Below are 15,375 nucleotides of genomic sequence, written 5' to 3'. Positions count from 1 at the left end.
CAATACGAGTAAATAAATATACGATAACCTCTCCACAGGAGCAGCTTTTTCATGGTTATCACACATTTTGTTATTTTCCCCATACGTACATGACAGGTGAAAAAAAATCAAAAATGTAAAAAGAGTTATCATAATGAAACTTCCTGAGATGATTACTTACATGAAGACAATGATTTATCGTACTACAAGTTTTCTGAAATTGTATATTTAAATATGCAAATTAGGCATTACGAAAATATGCCCGAATTTGTATAACTTTCCAGAATCAACATTGGAACATTGGACAAAGCCAGAGTGAACATTCTTATTTCATTTTGTTAAGATGTTGGATTCAAAGGTTTTTAACGAGATATCTGGCTCAATTTTGGGGCTCTGGTCATGGACTAAATGCCTAATTTGCATATTTAAATATACAATTTCAGAAAACTTGTAATACGATAAATCATTGTCTTCATGCAAGTAATCAACTCAGGTAGTTTCATTATGATAACTCTTTTTTAAATGTTGTAATTTTTTCACCTGTCATGTACGTATGGGGAAAATAACAAAATGTGTGATAACTATGAAAAAGCTGCTCCTGTGGAAAGGTTATCATATATTTATTTACTCGTATTGACCCTATGAACAATTTAATATAGGTTTGGTTTTGCCCACTCTTTCAATAATCATTGCTCAATTTTGGGGCTCTGGCTCATGGACTATATAGGCGGACCATCTGAGCAATCCAGGGAATTGCTATTACTATGTGGAATAAATAATGAATGAGTGAGTCTATGTCTGCTATACATGTAACTATGTTTTGTCAACCCGATCTCACAACATAGGTGTAATTGCACGGATGTCATTCCGTACATAGACGACTAGAAAACCCGAAAACCCGTGCATAGCCGCCTCGTATCCTCTCCGTTGACTTTACCATTTCACCGTGGGATTCGCGGCTCTATGCACGGCTTTTCGGGTTTTCGAGACGTCTATTTACGGAATTTTCATTCCGTGCTATTTCACCTATGTTGTGTGAGATCAGGCTGGTTTTGTAACTGCCTAATTGAAACAATATTCCTGTATAGTACGAAGCAAGGATACTGCACTTCAATATGTTAAGAGGAGTTTGACTTGACTGTCAAATCATGGAGGGCCTGATGACATTCTACACATTTCTCGTCACATAATGCCTTCAATAAGCTGAAAACTGTGTGTGCGTGCGTGTGTGCGCGCACGTGCGTGTGTGTACGCGTGTGTGGGAGGTGATCAAAGCGCGGTACTTGGCAGTCGCTGGCATTGTAGAGTGTTTGATGGCTGAGGTACGGTATGTGTGGCACCGCAGAACTGTTGCATGTCATGTTACTATAACATAAAGCACTTAGTTATTATAGCCATGACATGGATCAAAGTTAGCACTTTACAGCTGTGTTTCTCCAATGGGGGCCCTAGTACCCCCTGTAGGCCTAGGGCTATTTTGGGAGGTTCTAATTATTCTCTTGGTTTCATATTGGTTATTAAAAATGCATTCCACTTTCATAAATTCAGTTAAGCCCAGGAACTAACGCACATAAAATGTTTTATATGCCATCATGTATTTTCAGTACAACCAAATGCCAATATACGTACGTCAGCCACCTGCCAATAAAAAAAAACAAGTTGCCAGCAAGCTCACTGCATCATTGTTTGATCAGGAGTGAGTTTCAAATACTACTAATAAAAAGAAGATTTTTTAAATAAATAAATAAATATAAGTGAAAGTGAAACTCGAAGAATGTACACATACAAGGTCCATACAGTAGTTACATTAAGGATCTCCATAACTCTTGAGAGTGTACAAATGGAACCAAGTGGACGGTTCCATTTGTACACTCTCAGTTGGAATTTGGTCAGAATTTATTGAGAGGATAGCCCCTTGAGATGAAGCATCTCATTTTAGAGGGGGTCCTATGCACATACATAAAACATTACACAGTACAAGTACACAATACACAATACACACATATACAGATACAGTTAGCTTGCTCACCCTCTCCCACCCACACCCCATTCACCAACTCGTTTTAAACAAAGAAGTCGAGAATACAGTACTATGACCTATCTCAAAGTCAGAGATAAACGTATGTACAAGCAGTATTAAAAGCATGAACAGGTAGTTTCGAGGTGTGAATACAGGGAAGTCCTGAAGCGGCCAAGCGAGGTAACTGATCTGAGAGAAAGAGGAAGGTTGTTCCAGTCAGATGGAGCTTTGTAATGGAATGACCTTCGTCCAGCTACAGAACATATTCTTTTGCGTTTGTTGCGTGTTATTTGTGGACACAACACTATTGTTTGATGTGGTCTGTGTAAGAAGTAACGTGGTCATTACACTCTTTTGAAAAAGGTTCTATTGTGGAACTAATGAAGGTTCCAAGCTGTCCACTACCACTCAGTAACAGTGGTTCCCTGCATTGTCAACCTTTCAGCCATGATTCATTTACATAGTGATTTATGATGACCTGGTGTATTTCCGGTAGGAGACTCAAAGAGTAAAATATTGGCTTATGAATGCGACAAAAACAAAAAAATCTCCATCAATTCAATGCTTCATGGGGTGTGTGTAATTGATTCTGGGTGAACTACTCCTTTAAGTAATAAATGATTAAGATACTCACGTTTAGGCTTGCATACATGTAGAAGTTTAGGGTTGTATTTTGACGTGTAGAAGCCGGCCTTCATTGTGGAGCAAGATTGATTGACTCCAAGTATGAGACCTGCCTTGACCTTTGGTATAAGAGAGAGAGAGAGAGAGAGAGAGAGAGAGAGAGAGAGAGAGAGAGAGAGAGAGAGAGAGAGAGAGAGAGAGAGAGAGAGAGAGAGAGAGAGAGAGACTGCACCGCGGACATATGTAGAGAGTACTCAAGTACTGTACTTAAGTAGACATTTGAGGTATTTTTACTTTACTGGAGTATTTCCAATACTTTTACTTCTACTCCTCTACATCTCGGATCGAAATATTGTTCTTTTACTTCACTACAATTATTTGAAAACTTTAGTTACTAGCTACTTTGTAGATTTTGATTATTATTACAAAACATACATTAACCACTTCAGCCCTATTGATTTCGGATATTTGAAAATAACCGATCTACAAGCTCACAATGCATCGCATCGCGAAGCATTGTGAGCTTGTAAATCTGCTATTTTCCCCAAAAAATTATACATGCGAAAACTTGAAATAGGACATTCTGCCTAATGAGTACTTCTACTTTTGGTACTTTAAGTACATTTTGATGCCAATACTTTTGTACTTTTACTCAAGTCCATTTTGAATTCCGGACTTTTACTTGTAGGAGTATGTCTACATTTAAGTATATTGATACTTTTACTTAAGTAGAAAATGTGAGTACTTTTTGCACCACTGCTCATGGTCCTCAAACTCCAAACAGCCCCTCGACCAGCTGGGGTTTTTTAGGGGCAAATTGCAATAACATGGAGAGGTCGCTGAGACGAGCGATATTGAACCCAAATAAACACGAGCGTCTCCGGTTACCTCTCCACCTGGTAGGTGTTATCTGTGAAACAGAGCTGAAACTAGATGAGCTCATGCTTCGCGAGTCACATGAAGAGTCCTGACCATCATCTGAGTCCTTTGATACCCGACACCCGCATACAGAACATAAACATCGATTTCAAGTTATTATGACGTCTTCCGGTGAACTTTGGAAGACTGCGATGTTTAGAATTAGAAAGATATAAGATAAGATAAATATGGTAACGAATAGAAAAAAACGTGTGCCAAAAAAAATTGAAGAACATTGCTTGAAGATTACAGCGTTTTTCAGGCCATAGACCCCTTAGCTGAGAGAGAAATGAAGCAGGGACCCCCACTATATATTGGATTCACGTTACATTTAACGACTTAAACCCTGAATACGTTGTAAACATGACCTTTGGCTCTGTACTTGGTGTGCTCTTTTTTTCTCTGTACATCACCAAACCTCTTCGCCAAAAATATCCGATCTACAAGCTCACAACGTGTCTGCGACTCATTGCGAGCTTGTAGATCTGCTCTTTTCGGCTACTGTTCCCCCCCCCCCCAGAATAGGGATGGGAGGGTTGAAGTGGTTAAATGGATATTTCACCCCAAATGGAGACTTTAGTTAATGGATATTTTTTAGTTTTTGTCGCATTCCCAAGCCAATAATTTGATGACCGGCAGCGGTTCTGGTAGGAGACACAAAGAGTCTCCTTTGTGTCTCCTACCGGAACCGCTGCTACTGGTCTGGTGGTCATCAAATTATTGGCTTAGGAATGTGACAAAAACTAAAAAATACCCATTCAATCAAGTCTAATGGGGTGACTAATCAATAGAAAAAAAAACTATCCTTTTAATGCAAAAGTAAAAAAAATAAAGTCCCTATCACACAAAGATTTGGCGGCCCCCCTGCAGTATCACTGAGGACCGCCAAGGGGTCCCTGTCTGTGAGTGTCTGGTCTAGAATCTAGAAACCTTTTAACCTTTTCAGGCCCCGAAATAATGATATTTTAACTGGGGACCCCGCAAAATAACATTTTAACTAGGGACACTGCAAAATAATCATATTTGAACTGGGTACCCCCCAAAATAATCATATTTGAACTGGGGACCCCCTAAAATAATCATATTTGAATGGGGACCCCGCAAAATAATCATATTTGAATGGGGACCCCGCGAAATAATCATATTTGAACTGGGGAACCCCCAAAATTATCATATTAAAACTGGGGACACCGCGAAATAATCATAATTGACCTGGGGACCAGACAAGCACTTGGAATTAGGAGTTGAGGCATTACATTTAGTTTTAGTTCCACAGATAAATGTTGTGAAAATAGCCGATCTAAAAGCTCACAACGCCTCACACTGCGAGACGTTGTGAGCTTGTAGATCGTTGTCGAGGCTAGGTCAAGTACTACAGAGAAGTGTGTGAGTGAGAGGGATTCACGGAAAAAGAAAGGAAAAGAAAGAAAACATGTACAGTATTCCAGTGTATAATAAACTAAACCTCTGCTGAGAAGGATGGAAGTCATTAGCTGTGTCTTCTAGCCAGACCCCAGAGACTGAGCACTAAATACTGTACGTGAACACTTGTGTGTGTGCGCGTGTGCGTGCACACGTGTCTACACTTGTGTGTTACATAAGAACGCCTTAACGTGCCTTTATCGTGTGTGTGTGTGTGTGTGTGTGTGTGTGTGTGTGTGTGTGTGTGTGTGTGTGTGTGTGTGTGTGTGTGTGTGTGTGTGTGTGTGTGTGTGTGTGTGTGTGTGTGTGTGTGTGTGTGTGAGTATGTGTGTGGTTTACATACCATAAAGAGCTGAGGCCTGTACGAGACCACAGCTCCAGGGCAGGACGCCCCCATGAGGGGCCCCAGGCTGTGTGTTTTTAACCCAGGCTGACACACTCTTCCACAGACACACACACTTCCTCTGGGTGTCTCTGGCATCGGTCGAGGTGCGTTTCTTTCTCTCTTTCTTTCTCTCTCTCTTTCTTTCTCTCTCTCTCTCTCAGTCTCTCCATCTCTGTCTGTTCCCTCAGCTCATCTAACACTGACATCAGTCATTTAATCAGGTTGTCATGATCGCACCATAAAACCTGTCAGCGAGTGGCTGAGTGAGGAGAGAGGCAGACGTGTGGAAACTGGGAAGTAACGAATGACGTTGACTCAGAGTACTTAAGTGCAATTTTGAGATGCTTTACTTGTGTGCAGTGGTGGAAAAAGTACTCGCATGTTTTACTTAAGTAAAAGTATCAATACTGCAATGTAGAAATACTCTGCTAAAAGTTCGGAGTTCTAAATTTACTTGAGTAAAAGTACAAAAATATTGGCATCAAAATGTACCAAAAGTAGAACGTACTCATTTTTCAGAATGTCCCCTTTCACAACTTGAAAATATAGCCAATCTTCAAGCTCACAATGCGAGACACAAATAACAGATATGTACTGTATATACTGTAGGGCTTTTGTAATAATAATCAAAATCTACAAAGTAACTAGTAACTAAAGTTTTCAAATAATTGTAGTGGAGTAAAAGTATAATATTTGCCTCTGAGATGTAGTGGAGTAAAAGAGTAAAAGTACCGAAAATTGGAAATACTCCAATAAAGTAAAAATACCTCAACATTTTTGTTAAGTACAGTACTTGAGTACATATACTTTGTTACTTCACACCACTGCTTGCGTGTGTCCAGTTTTCAATACTTTATACTTGTACTACACTACATCTCAAAGGCAAATATTGTATTTTTACACCACTGCAATTATTTGACAGCTTTACTTTGTAGATGTAGATTATTAATATAAAGCACGCATTACCTCACAGGGTTATTAGCTCACAGCGGAAATGCCATGACATGTAAACACAAGAAATATGATTTAATTTCTTCTTTCTTTTGAGTTTATGTGGGGGGGGGGGCTTCTCAAACGTTTTCTTGTCAAGGACCCTCAAATGAATATGTATTCGTCCACTGACCGCCTTCTGATCATATGAGATTTGTTTTGTTAAAAAGTAAAAAAAAATATATATCAAGATATTTTGAAAATAGCGAACTCACAACGTGTTGCATCGCAACAGATCTGCTATTTTCATATAGCCGATGCATTATGTGGTTAAAGATTTAAACACATTTTGCTGGGGACCCCATGGAGCCCCCTCTAGGACCCCTGGGAGTCCCCGGACCCCACTTCAAGAAACACAGAGCTCAGAGAAACTTCAGAGAACCTCTCATGGTTTTATGGTGTAGATGGCACATTAAAAACACACCTAATGAACTGAACTCGGCTAATTGTTTACATTCTCTTTCACAGCATGTGTTGTTTGCACACTGTGCAAACAACACAGTGTGTTGTTAACTCTTTTAATTCCAACTCCTAAAGCTAGCCCCTAAATCATTGGTTCTCAAAGTGAGGTCCAGGGACCCCCAGGGGTCCGTGGGGAGGGGGGGGGGGGATTGTACCCCAGCAAAATTTGTTAATATAGCGTCACAATCATTTTAACCACTCAATCCATATTTTATACTTTGGCTATTAAAAAATAGCAGATCTACAAGCTCATAGTATGCCGCGCACTCAAATCTTTGTTTCGGGGGGTCCCTGGAATGGGGGGGTCCGCGGACAATATAATATCAATTTGGGGGTCCTTGGCATGAAAAAGTTTGAGAACCACTGGCATAGGGCTGACGGGACAGAACACCAGAACACAGCAGCGTGTGGTTTTGCAGTAAGACGCCGAATATAAACATGTTTTTTAACCAGGAACCTAATGAACCTCGTGAATACAAACCTCTCCAAAAATACCAGATTACTGCTCTTTTCCCCCTCAGATGTCCTGTCATTTTCTAATGACATCGCACACGTGACTCTGTCTATCATGTGTTTAACAGATGTGTGCGGTTGAGTGCGTGCACTCATGCATGCTTCTCTCTGTGTGTGTGTGTGTGTGTGTGTGTGTGTGTGTGTGTGTGTGTGTGTGTGTGTGTGTGTGTGTGTGTGTGTGTGTGTGTGTGTGTGTGTGTGTGTGTGTGTGTGTGTGTGTGTGTGTGTGTGTGTGTGGTGTGTGTGTAAGATAGGATACTTGTGAGGGCCAAATGTGACCATTTGCCTGGTCCTCACAAGGGAAATGGTTGTTTCATGGTTACAAAAAATATTCTGGTTAGGGTTAGACATTTAGAGGTTATGTTTAGGGGTTGGGGTTAGATTTATACCTATAGCTGCGTACTTGTGTCATACAAAATATAAAAAAGTGTAGCAACAATGAAATTCTTTGAAAATAATAATAGCAAGTCACTTTCATTCTTATTTTGAATTTCTCTGACCGAAAGTAAAACGCTTACTATCCCAGGACACATGCTCTTATTTTGAAGGCCGACCTTCCGGAAGTCAAGTGTACACACACGCATGTATGCTCGTCACACACACACACACACACACACACACACACACACACACACACACACACACACACACACACACACACACACACACACACACACACACACACACACACACACACACACACACACACACACACACAGCACACACCAGTGTTGCATCGGTGAATCAATCTCTGGTGGGACGCTATTTTAAAGCACGTTGCTTAAAGGTGATTTCTGCCGGAAGTCTCGCTAGACGAGATTTCAATCTCGAGATTTCAGTGTAGGCGATTACAAGGGGGAGGGGATTTGAATTTCCCTCTACCAATCACAAGAGATCCACGGATCCGCCTACATCTGATGTCATCGCACAGCTTGTTAGCAGATATTCGCTGACTGGCTTGTTGTTAGACCCACCCCCACCTCCGACTCTCATTGGACGGTACTTTTTGTACCGAATAAATCCTAGGTTCACATTACAACACCAGACCAAGAGAGGCAGTTCACTCAGAGAGTGGGCGGGGTCTATGGTCTGGAACCAGGCTATAGGGTTGCTGCCACACAGAACAATTGTGATGAAATTCAGTTGAATTAATTGTGGGAACCCAGGTGAATGGTGCACCCACTGCACCTGACTTAGTCACATGACCAGGAAGTATAAAACCCTAGCTCCATCCAATAGAGAGCCATTTGTCTCTGCTGTAGGCTGCATGGTTCATGCTGTGAGAAGGAGAACACATGGTAGGCCAAAAACTGAACCTTGTAGATCTGCTACTTTGTGCGACCCTTTTGTTTGTTGTAGCTAGTGCTAATGTTAGCTTATTGTTTGAGCACATGTTACTGCTGGCTTTTGTTTGTTTGGTTGCCTATTTTCTGCACATGGAGGCTTCCCATGCTCTTTAGCACTTTAATTTAGCCAACATCATTGTGTTTTATTATCTTATTTTAATGCATTTATTTATTATTTCAGTCTTACAAATGAAGTGACCTCCTGTGGTGTCTGTTCTGTCTGCCCTAACTGGAGACACGGGTAAAGCAGTATACATTTTATGCATTGCACTCTTTGTGTATTTTAATGTATTTTAGTTTGTAACATCACTGTCTTTTATACAGCAGCTCTGGTGTTGAGGTTGCCCCCCTCGCCTTGGCCTTGCATTGTGTGCACAGTTACTGCAACACAAAGTAGGTTTTAAGCTGTTTGTTCTTTTAATGATTTGAATATAGTGTTTTATTTAGTGTGATACTAGGGCTGGCAACTAATGCGTTTTGTTTGTTTCCTTAAAGGGACCACACCGGCCACTGTTTTCCACTGTTAATTTACTCTTTTTGTTTTGTTTATTTGAGTCATCTAGCCAAGGTACACTGTAGGCATTGGTTTTAACATTTATCCATATTGGCATATTCTAACTGTTTCTCTCCTCTGTTCTGTTAGTTTAATTTGTGTAACCCTGTTCAAGGCCGGGTCCGCCCTGCTGCACACGGCTTTCCTCTCAGCTTGGGACTGCACTGGGGATCCCTTTGGTTTTTATTGGTGTGTATTGATATAACCTGGCACTGCATGTTTTGAATTTTGTATTTATATTGCATGATTTCTTTGAGGCCAGGCCTGTCCCCTTTTCTTTTCCCCTAGTTATTTTGGTATTCACTGTGTGCACGGGCCGACCCGCCCTTCCTTAGACTGCGAGAGGTAACTGTTAGATTGCCATTTTAATACTAAATACCCTGCCTTAAGGACCTTAATTGTCGTGCTAGTTTGTAATAGATAACAGTGATGTGTTTTGTAATTTCATGGTAATAAAGTATGTTATATTTCTACACAAACTGCCTCTAAAGTAATTGTTCCTGTTTAAAGGAGGAGTTCACCCAAAAAATTACTTATTTTCTATCAATTGCACACCCCATGAAGCCTTGAATTCATGGATTTATTTTTGTTTTTGTGGCATTCCTAAGCCAATAATTTGATGACCGGGTGTGTATCCGGTAGGAGACACAAATAATCTACTTTGTGTCTCCTACCGGATACATTAGCCGGTAGGAGACGGGAATCAAATATTGGCTTATGAATGCCACAAAAACAAAAATAAATCCATGGATTCAAGGCTTCATGGGGTGTGCAATTGATAGAAAATAAGTCATTTTTTGGGTGAACTACCCAAGGGAAGTTGGTCATATTACATTGTGTTGAACATTCTAAGGTTTAGGGGTTCCTCCTGCCCCCCACCACAAGCGGGAGGTGGCGTAGTCAGGCATATTACAGTATTACTACTCAGTTACTACATAATGTTGCGTGAAAAAAACTGTAGAGTTGCCACGCAGTCGTAGTCTATGCCAGTGGTTCTCAAACCTTTTCATGTCAAGGACCCCCAAAATTATATGTATTTGGCTGCTGACCCCCCGTCTCAAAAATATTTTGTGCCAGGGATTTTTCCAAAATAGCTATATTAATTAATTTTGCTGGGGACCCCCTGGTACCCCGCCAAGGACCCCTGGGGGTCCCCGGACCCCACTTTGAGAACCAACGGTCTTTGCAGCTCCATCACAATCAACTCACAGTTGAGTTATTCCAGCAAATGAAGCAAGACTGCTCTACATTTCTGTTTATTTGCATAACTAGATGATTTAAGATAATATGTTTATTGGCATTGCATTAAAAAAAACACGAAGAAACTCTGTTCGGTAGCAACTGCCTCCAAATAGCAGCATCGTCATAAATACAAATCATGAAACGATTTGGACTGGATCATGGTTAATGAAGCAATTTAATAAATGCCTTTTCATCATAAGATTTTAGCTCAGGCGACAAACAGTCATGAACATCTATTCCGGCTACACAAGAATGACCCAGAAGAAGGAGTTTTCTTTGAGGAGAGGGTTCACCACATTAGCCTTTCACAAATTGTCAAAAGATATTATGACTTTTTGTTTAATCTTAGACATTATTCATCTATGATGTCTTGATGACATGCCCAAAATAGGGACGCCAGGGTTGAAAGTGGTTAACCGACAGACTGCTAGGATACAAGTAGTGATGGAAGAAGTAGGCCTACTACATTTAAAAAAAAAAACATTAGTAAAAGTATCAACACCACAATGTAGATAGAAATACTCTGTTAATCCGGTATTAAAATGTACTTGAGTAAAAGTACATTATTGGCGTCAAAATATAATTTAAAGTACCATAAGTAACAGTAGCCTGGTAAACCCTCCCTCCGGAAATCTCATTTCCATTTGATTTCGGGAGTGAAAATGGAGATGAGATTTCCGGAGGGAGGGTTTACCAGCCTAAAGTAACAGCACTCATAATGCAGAATGTCTCATTTAACAGGTTTTCAAAATGTTAAAAAAATCTTTAGAAAATAGTCGATCTACAGGACAAGCTCGCAACACATCGCATCATGACGCGTTGTGAGCTTGTAGATCGGCTATATTTTCAAATAGCCTAAGCATATAGGGCTGAAGTGGTTAATGTATGTTTTGTAATAATACTCTACAAATATAATTGCGTAACAAAAGTTTTCAAACAACTGTAGTGGAGTAAAAAGTACAACTTTTGCCTCTGAGATGAAGTGGAGTAGAAGTATCAAAAAGTATTTAAAAAATGGAATGTAAAGTATGTCAAGAAATAAAAGTACCTCAATTACAGTACTTGAGTAAATGTACTCAGTTACTTTCCACCTCTGCATGCAAGCAGCTGACCTTTAGGTGACAGGCGTGTACGTCGCTGCCCTTCAAATGACCACTGCGTATTCTTTGAACATCCAATAGTAAAACCGTCTGTTATTTAGACATGCAATCTGTGTTTTTTCCGTGGAAAGGGGGGGGGGGGGGGCATCCGGACCAACTGGACGTTCAGTTTGATTGGACAACAGACCGTATCCACGACAACATCCTGTGTGTTTGTCTCGACCTGCGGTCTAGAAGCTGGCTGGGAACGGCTCGTATCGTATCGTATCTGTCGGGTTTGAAACCTTGTATGAGCCGAAGCGGTTATTTTTACAGAAAATGGGGGGGGAAAGAACCTCTAGTGTGTTCCAATGGATCCAATGTACTGTAGTTGTTATTTTAGGGCTTATTTTGAGACTCAACCCGTTAAAACCTGGCAAGCATCTAGTGTCATTTTGGATTTTTTTCGTTGGCTATTACAAAAATAGCAGATCTACAAGCTCGCAGCGCGGCACGACGAGCTAGAGCTGCTATTTTTGTAGGCTACATTAAAAAAAAAATCTTCAAAGTGAATCATTTTGAATTACGAAATAGTTTGAGAACTACTGATTTAGAAGGCATAAATGTGTAGAATCGTTGGAATCTGGCCATGGGGGGTAGGCTGAACGTTGCTCTTGTTTTGTTTCTCTTATGTCAAATGTGTGTATTATGTGTTGCATACATGGCTGCTGAGTCGCAATAGACACATTTCAGTGAGAGCTGATAATAAAGTTGTATCGTATTTTTATATTTTATGTGACACTGTAGTATGATGAAGTATAGGGCATGAATTTATGAAAAACAAAATGCAAACTGAAAAGAGTAGAAATCTGGAGATACAAGGTTTTTCTGCCTGACAGCAACGATATGTCACTGGGTTTTTCTTATTCTGTGCGAGCCCTCAACGAATCAGTCCTCCAAACCCATAATTACAGAGTACAGATGAGTGGAAGGGCGAGACTCCACAGCGTTGCACGGACCTTCACGAAGAGACAAAAAAAAACATTAAAAAAACCTGAAAACCAAACATTGCCCCCCCCCCCCCCCCCCCCCGCCACATAAAACAAGTGAGATCAAAAGCTCCAACATATTCCAGAGACCCTCTCTCCAATACATCGATCAGAACTTTTGAAACGTCCTCCGAGTCCTCAACAAAGTGAGAGACAGAGGCAGATATATAGAGAGAGGTAGAGAAAGATTGTATGTTGTTCTGCCACATGTATATTGTATTTTATACTTTGGCTATTCAAAAATAGCAGATATACAAGCTCGTAGCGTGGCACCGAGTGCCGCGCTATGAGCTTGTAGATCTGCTATTTTTGAAAGATCTTGAACATTTGTGCAAATCTTTGAATATATATATTTTTTAAGCGTAACATTTGTAACTCAAATCTTTGCTTCTGGGGGCCCTTGGAACAAAATATTTTGAGATTGGGGTCCGCGGCCAAATACATATCATTTTGGGGGTCCTTGACATGAAAAAGTTTGAGAGTTAGTGGACCAAAAGTTTTGAGTTAGTGGACCAATTATATCAAGATAGGTTGAAAATGGGTGACGTCGTCCTTTAAGTCCAGTGGCTTTTTGGTCTGGTGGCTCTGCTTGTGTCTCAGAACCAGTTGGTTTCTCTGTAGGTGAGGGCTTTGTTATAGAGGATGTCTGAGTCTCTTTTCTTGTAGTCTTGTAGTTTCTTTTTCATTTTGATTAATGAATGGGTATCATCCTAATTCTGCTCTGCATGTATTGTTTGGTGCTTTCCGTTGGATCCGGAGAATGGATTTGCAGAATTCATGGCTGTGCAGGGTCTCAATTTGGTGTTTGTCCCATTTTTTAAGATCTTGGTTTGGCAAGTGGTCCCCAGATCTAGCAACTATAGAGGGAAATTATCTCGCTCTCTCGCTCGCTCTCTCTCTGTGTGTGCTGACCAATATTCTAAAATTATATTCTCCCTCTTCCCATTCCCATGTTTTTTTGCACTGGCTGTGATCCACTGCATATTGGAAATGCGTCTGATTCAGTGCTGAACACACACACACACTTACCCTCCCACAGACACGCATGCACACACACACACACACACACACACACGTGCGCGCTGATGTGCCGTGGCAGTCCTGTCACTCTTGGTTCAATAAAACCCTAAAGTCCAGTTTATAGACGACATACACAGTAATTACCGTTCACCTGAGCAAGGCATCTTTATTGACAAACAAGGGAGATTCCCACATAATATGTGAATAAAAGACCAGCAAATTAATGATATTGAAACAATACGACCTGATATATCACGAAGGCAATTCGCTCCACATCAAAGTCTGCATGCAATCAAGCCTTCAGTTGAGCGCCTGGAGAATTCTGAAGTCCTTATCTTTTACATTCAGTATATCTGTCTCTGTTCTTGTAGTCTTGTAGTCTCTTTTTCATTTTGATTAATGAGTGGGTATCATCCTAATTCTGCTCTGCATGCATTGGTTGGTGCTTTCCGTTGGATCCGGAGAATGGATTTGCAGAATTCATGGCTGTGCTGGGTCTCAATTTGGTGTTTGTCCCATTTTTTAAGATCTTGGTTTGGCAAGTGGTCCCCAGATCTAGCAACTATAGAGGGAAATTATCTCTCTCTCTCTCTCTCTCTGTCTCTGTCTCTGTCTCTCTCTGTCTCTGTGTGTGTGTTTATCGCCATCACCCCCCCCCCCTCTCATTATAGCCTCAAGGAGACCATTTCAGTTTCCAGCCTCAACATAGGACCAGACCCCCCACAGTGACAGACACACACACTCTTAAACTTTCTTATACTGTAGACATTCCACGAATCCCCAGGACACCGCTTCTTAGCGGTCATTTTAGGGAGGTCCTAAAAGCAGTGAAATGAACAAAGGAGTCAGTGAGATGCAGGGAGAACTGGACCAAACCACCGTGCTACCTAAGTTGCTACGAGAACAAGCCCAAAAGAAGCGACTAGGCCACATACAGGGGGGTCCCCAGCTATTGGCAAAAAAAAAATCTTTAAAAAGAATGTGAAATATTTTAAATATGTTTGACACAAATCTTGTAATGTGTCCCTGGAACAAAATATTTTCAGATGTGGGTCTGTGGCCAAATACATAATACTCTGGAGGTCCTTGACATGAAAATGTTTGAGAGCCACTGGTTTAAACAACATGAGGAAACAAGACCAAACTAGAAAAAGTGCTCCTCGGAGCACAAGTCTCCGCCAGGTCAAGTAGGTTATTATGGCCTCCTGGTGGCGCTATAATAGGCCAATGTGAAAAGGGTGCCATTTATTCCTAGGCTGTGCACGGCAATCGGACACTGCATGCATGATTTGAGGCATTTTGTTCTAAAAATGTGTTTTGCTAATTTTGACCTGCTGGTGGCGCTATAACATTCCAATGTTAAAAGGGTGGCATTTGTTCCTCAACGTAGTGCAAATGTGCATTCAAAGTTTCACCACAATCGGACGCTGCGTTCATGATTTGCGGCATTTTGTTCAAAACGGGCCACTCCTGCAAACATGAATGTCAATGTTAGCCAATCAGGATGGAATATGAAAAATCAAACAGATCCGTCTTGATCACATGACTATAGAGATCATGTGTACCTATTTGCGTGAAATTTGGATCAAATCTGAAGGCTTAATATAAAAAAAAATGTTTTACATAAGTCTGCCTCCTGGTGGCGCTATAAAAGGCAAATGTGAAAAATGCAGGGCAAAGGTTTTTCCTTGGCCTCTAGAGAGTGTGCATACAAAGTTTTACACTGATCGGTGCAGTTATAGGTAAAAACACGAATCGGCCTGTTACAGCGCC

This window comes from Gymnoscopelus braueri, assembly GCF_963280865.1.
Source record: "Gymnoscopelus braueri genome assembly, chromosome: 23".
Classification (NCBI taxonomy): domain Eukaryota; kingdom Metazoa; phylum Chordata; class Actinopteri; order Myctophiformes; family Myctophidae; genus Gymnoscopelus; species Gymnoscopelus braueri.
Note: the sequence above shows the minus strand (reverse complement) of the source record.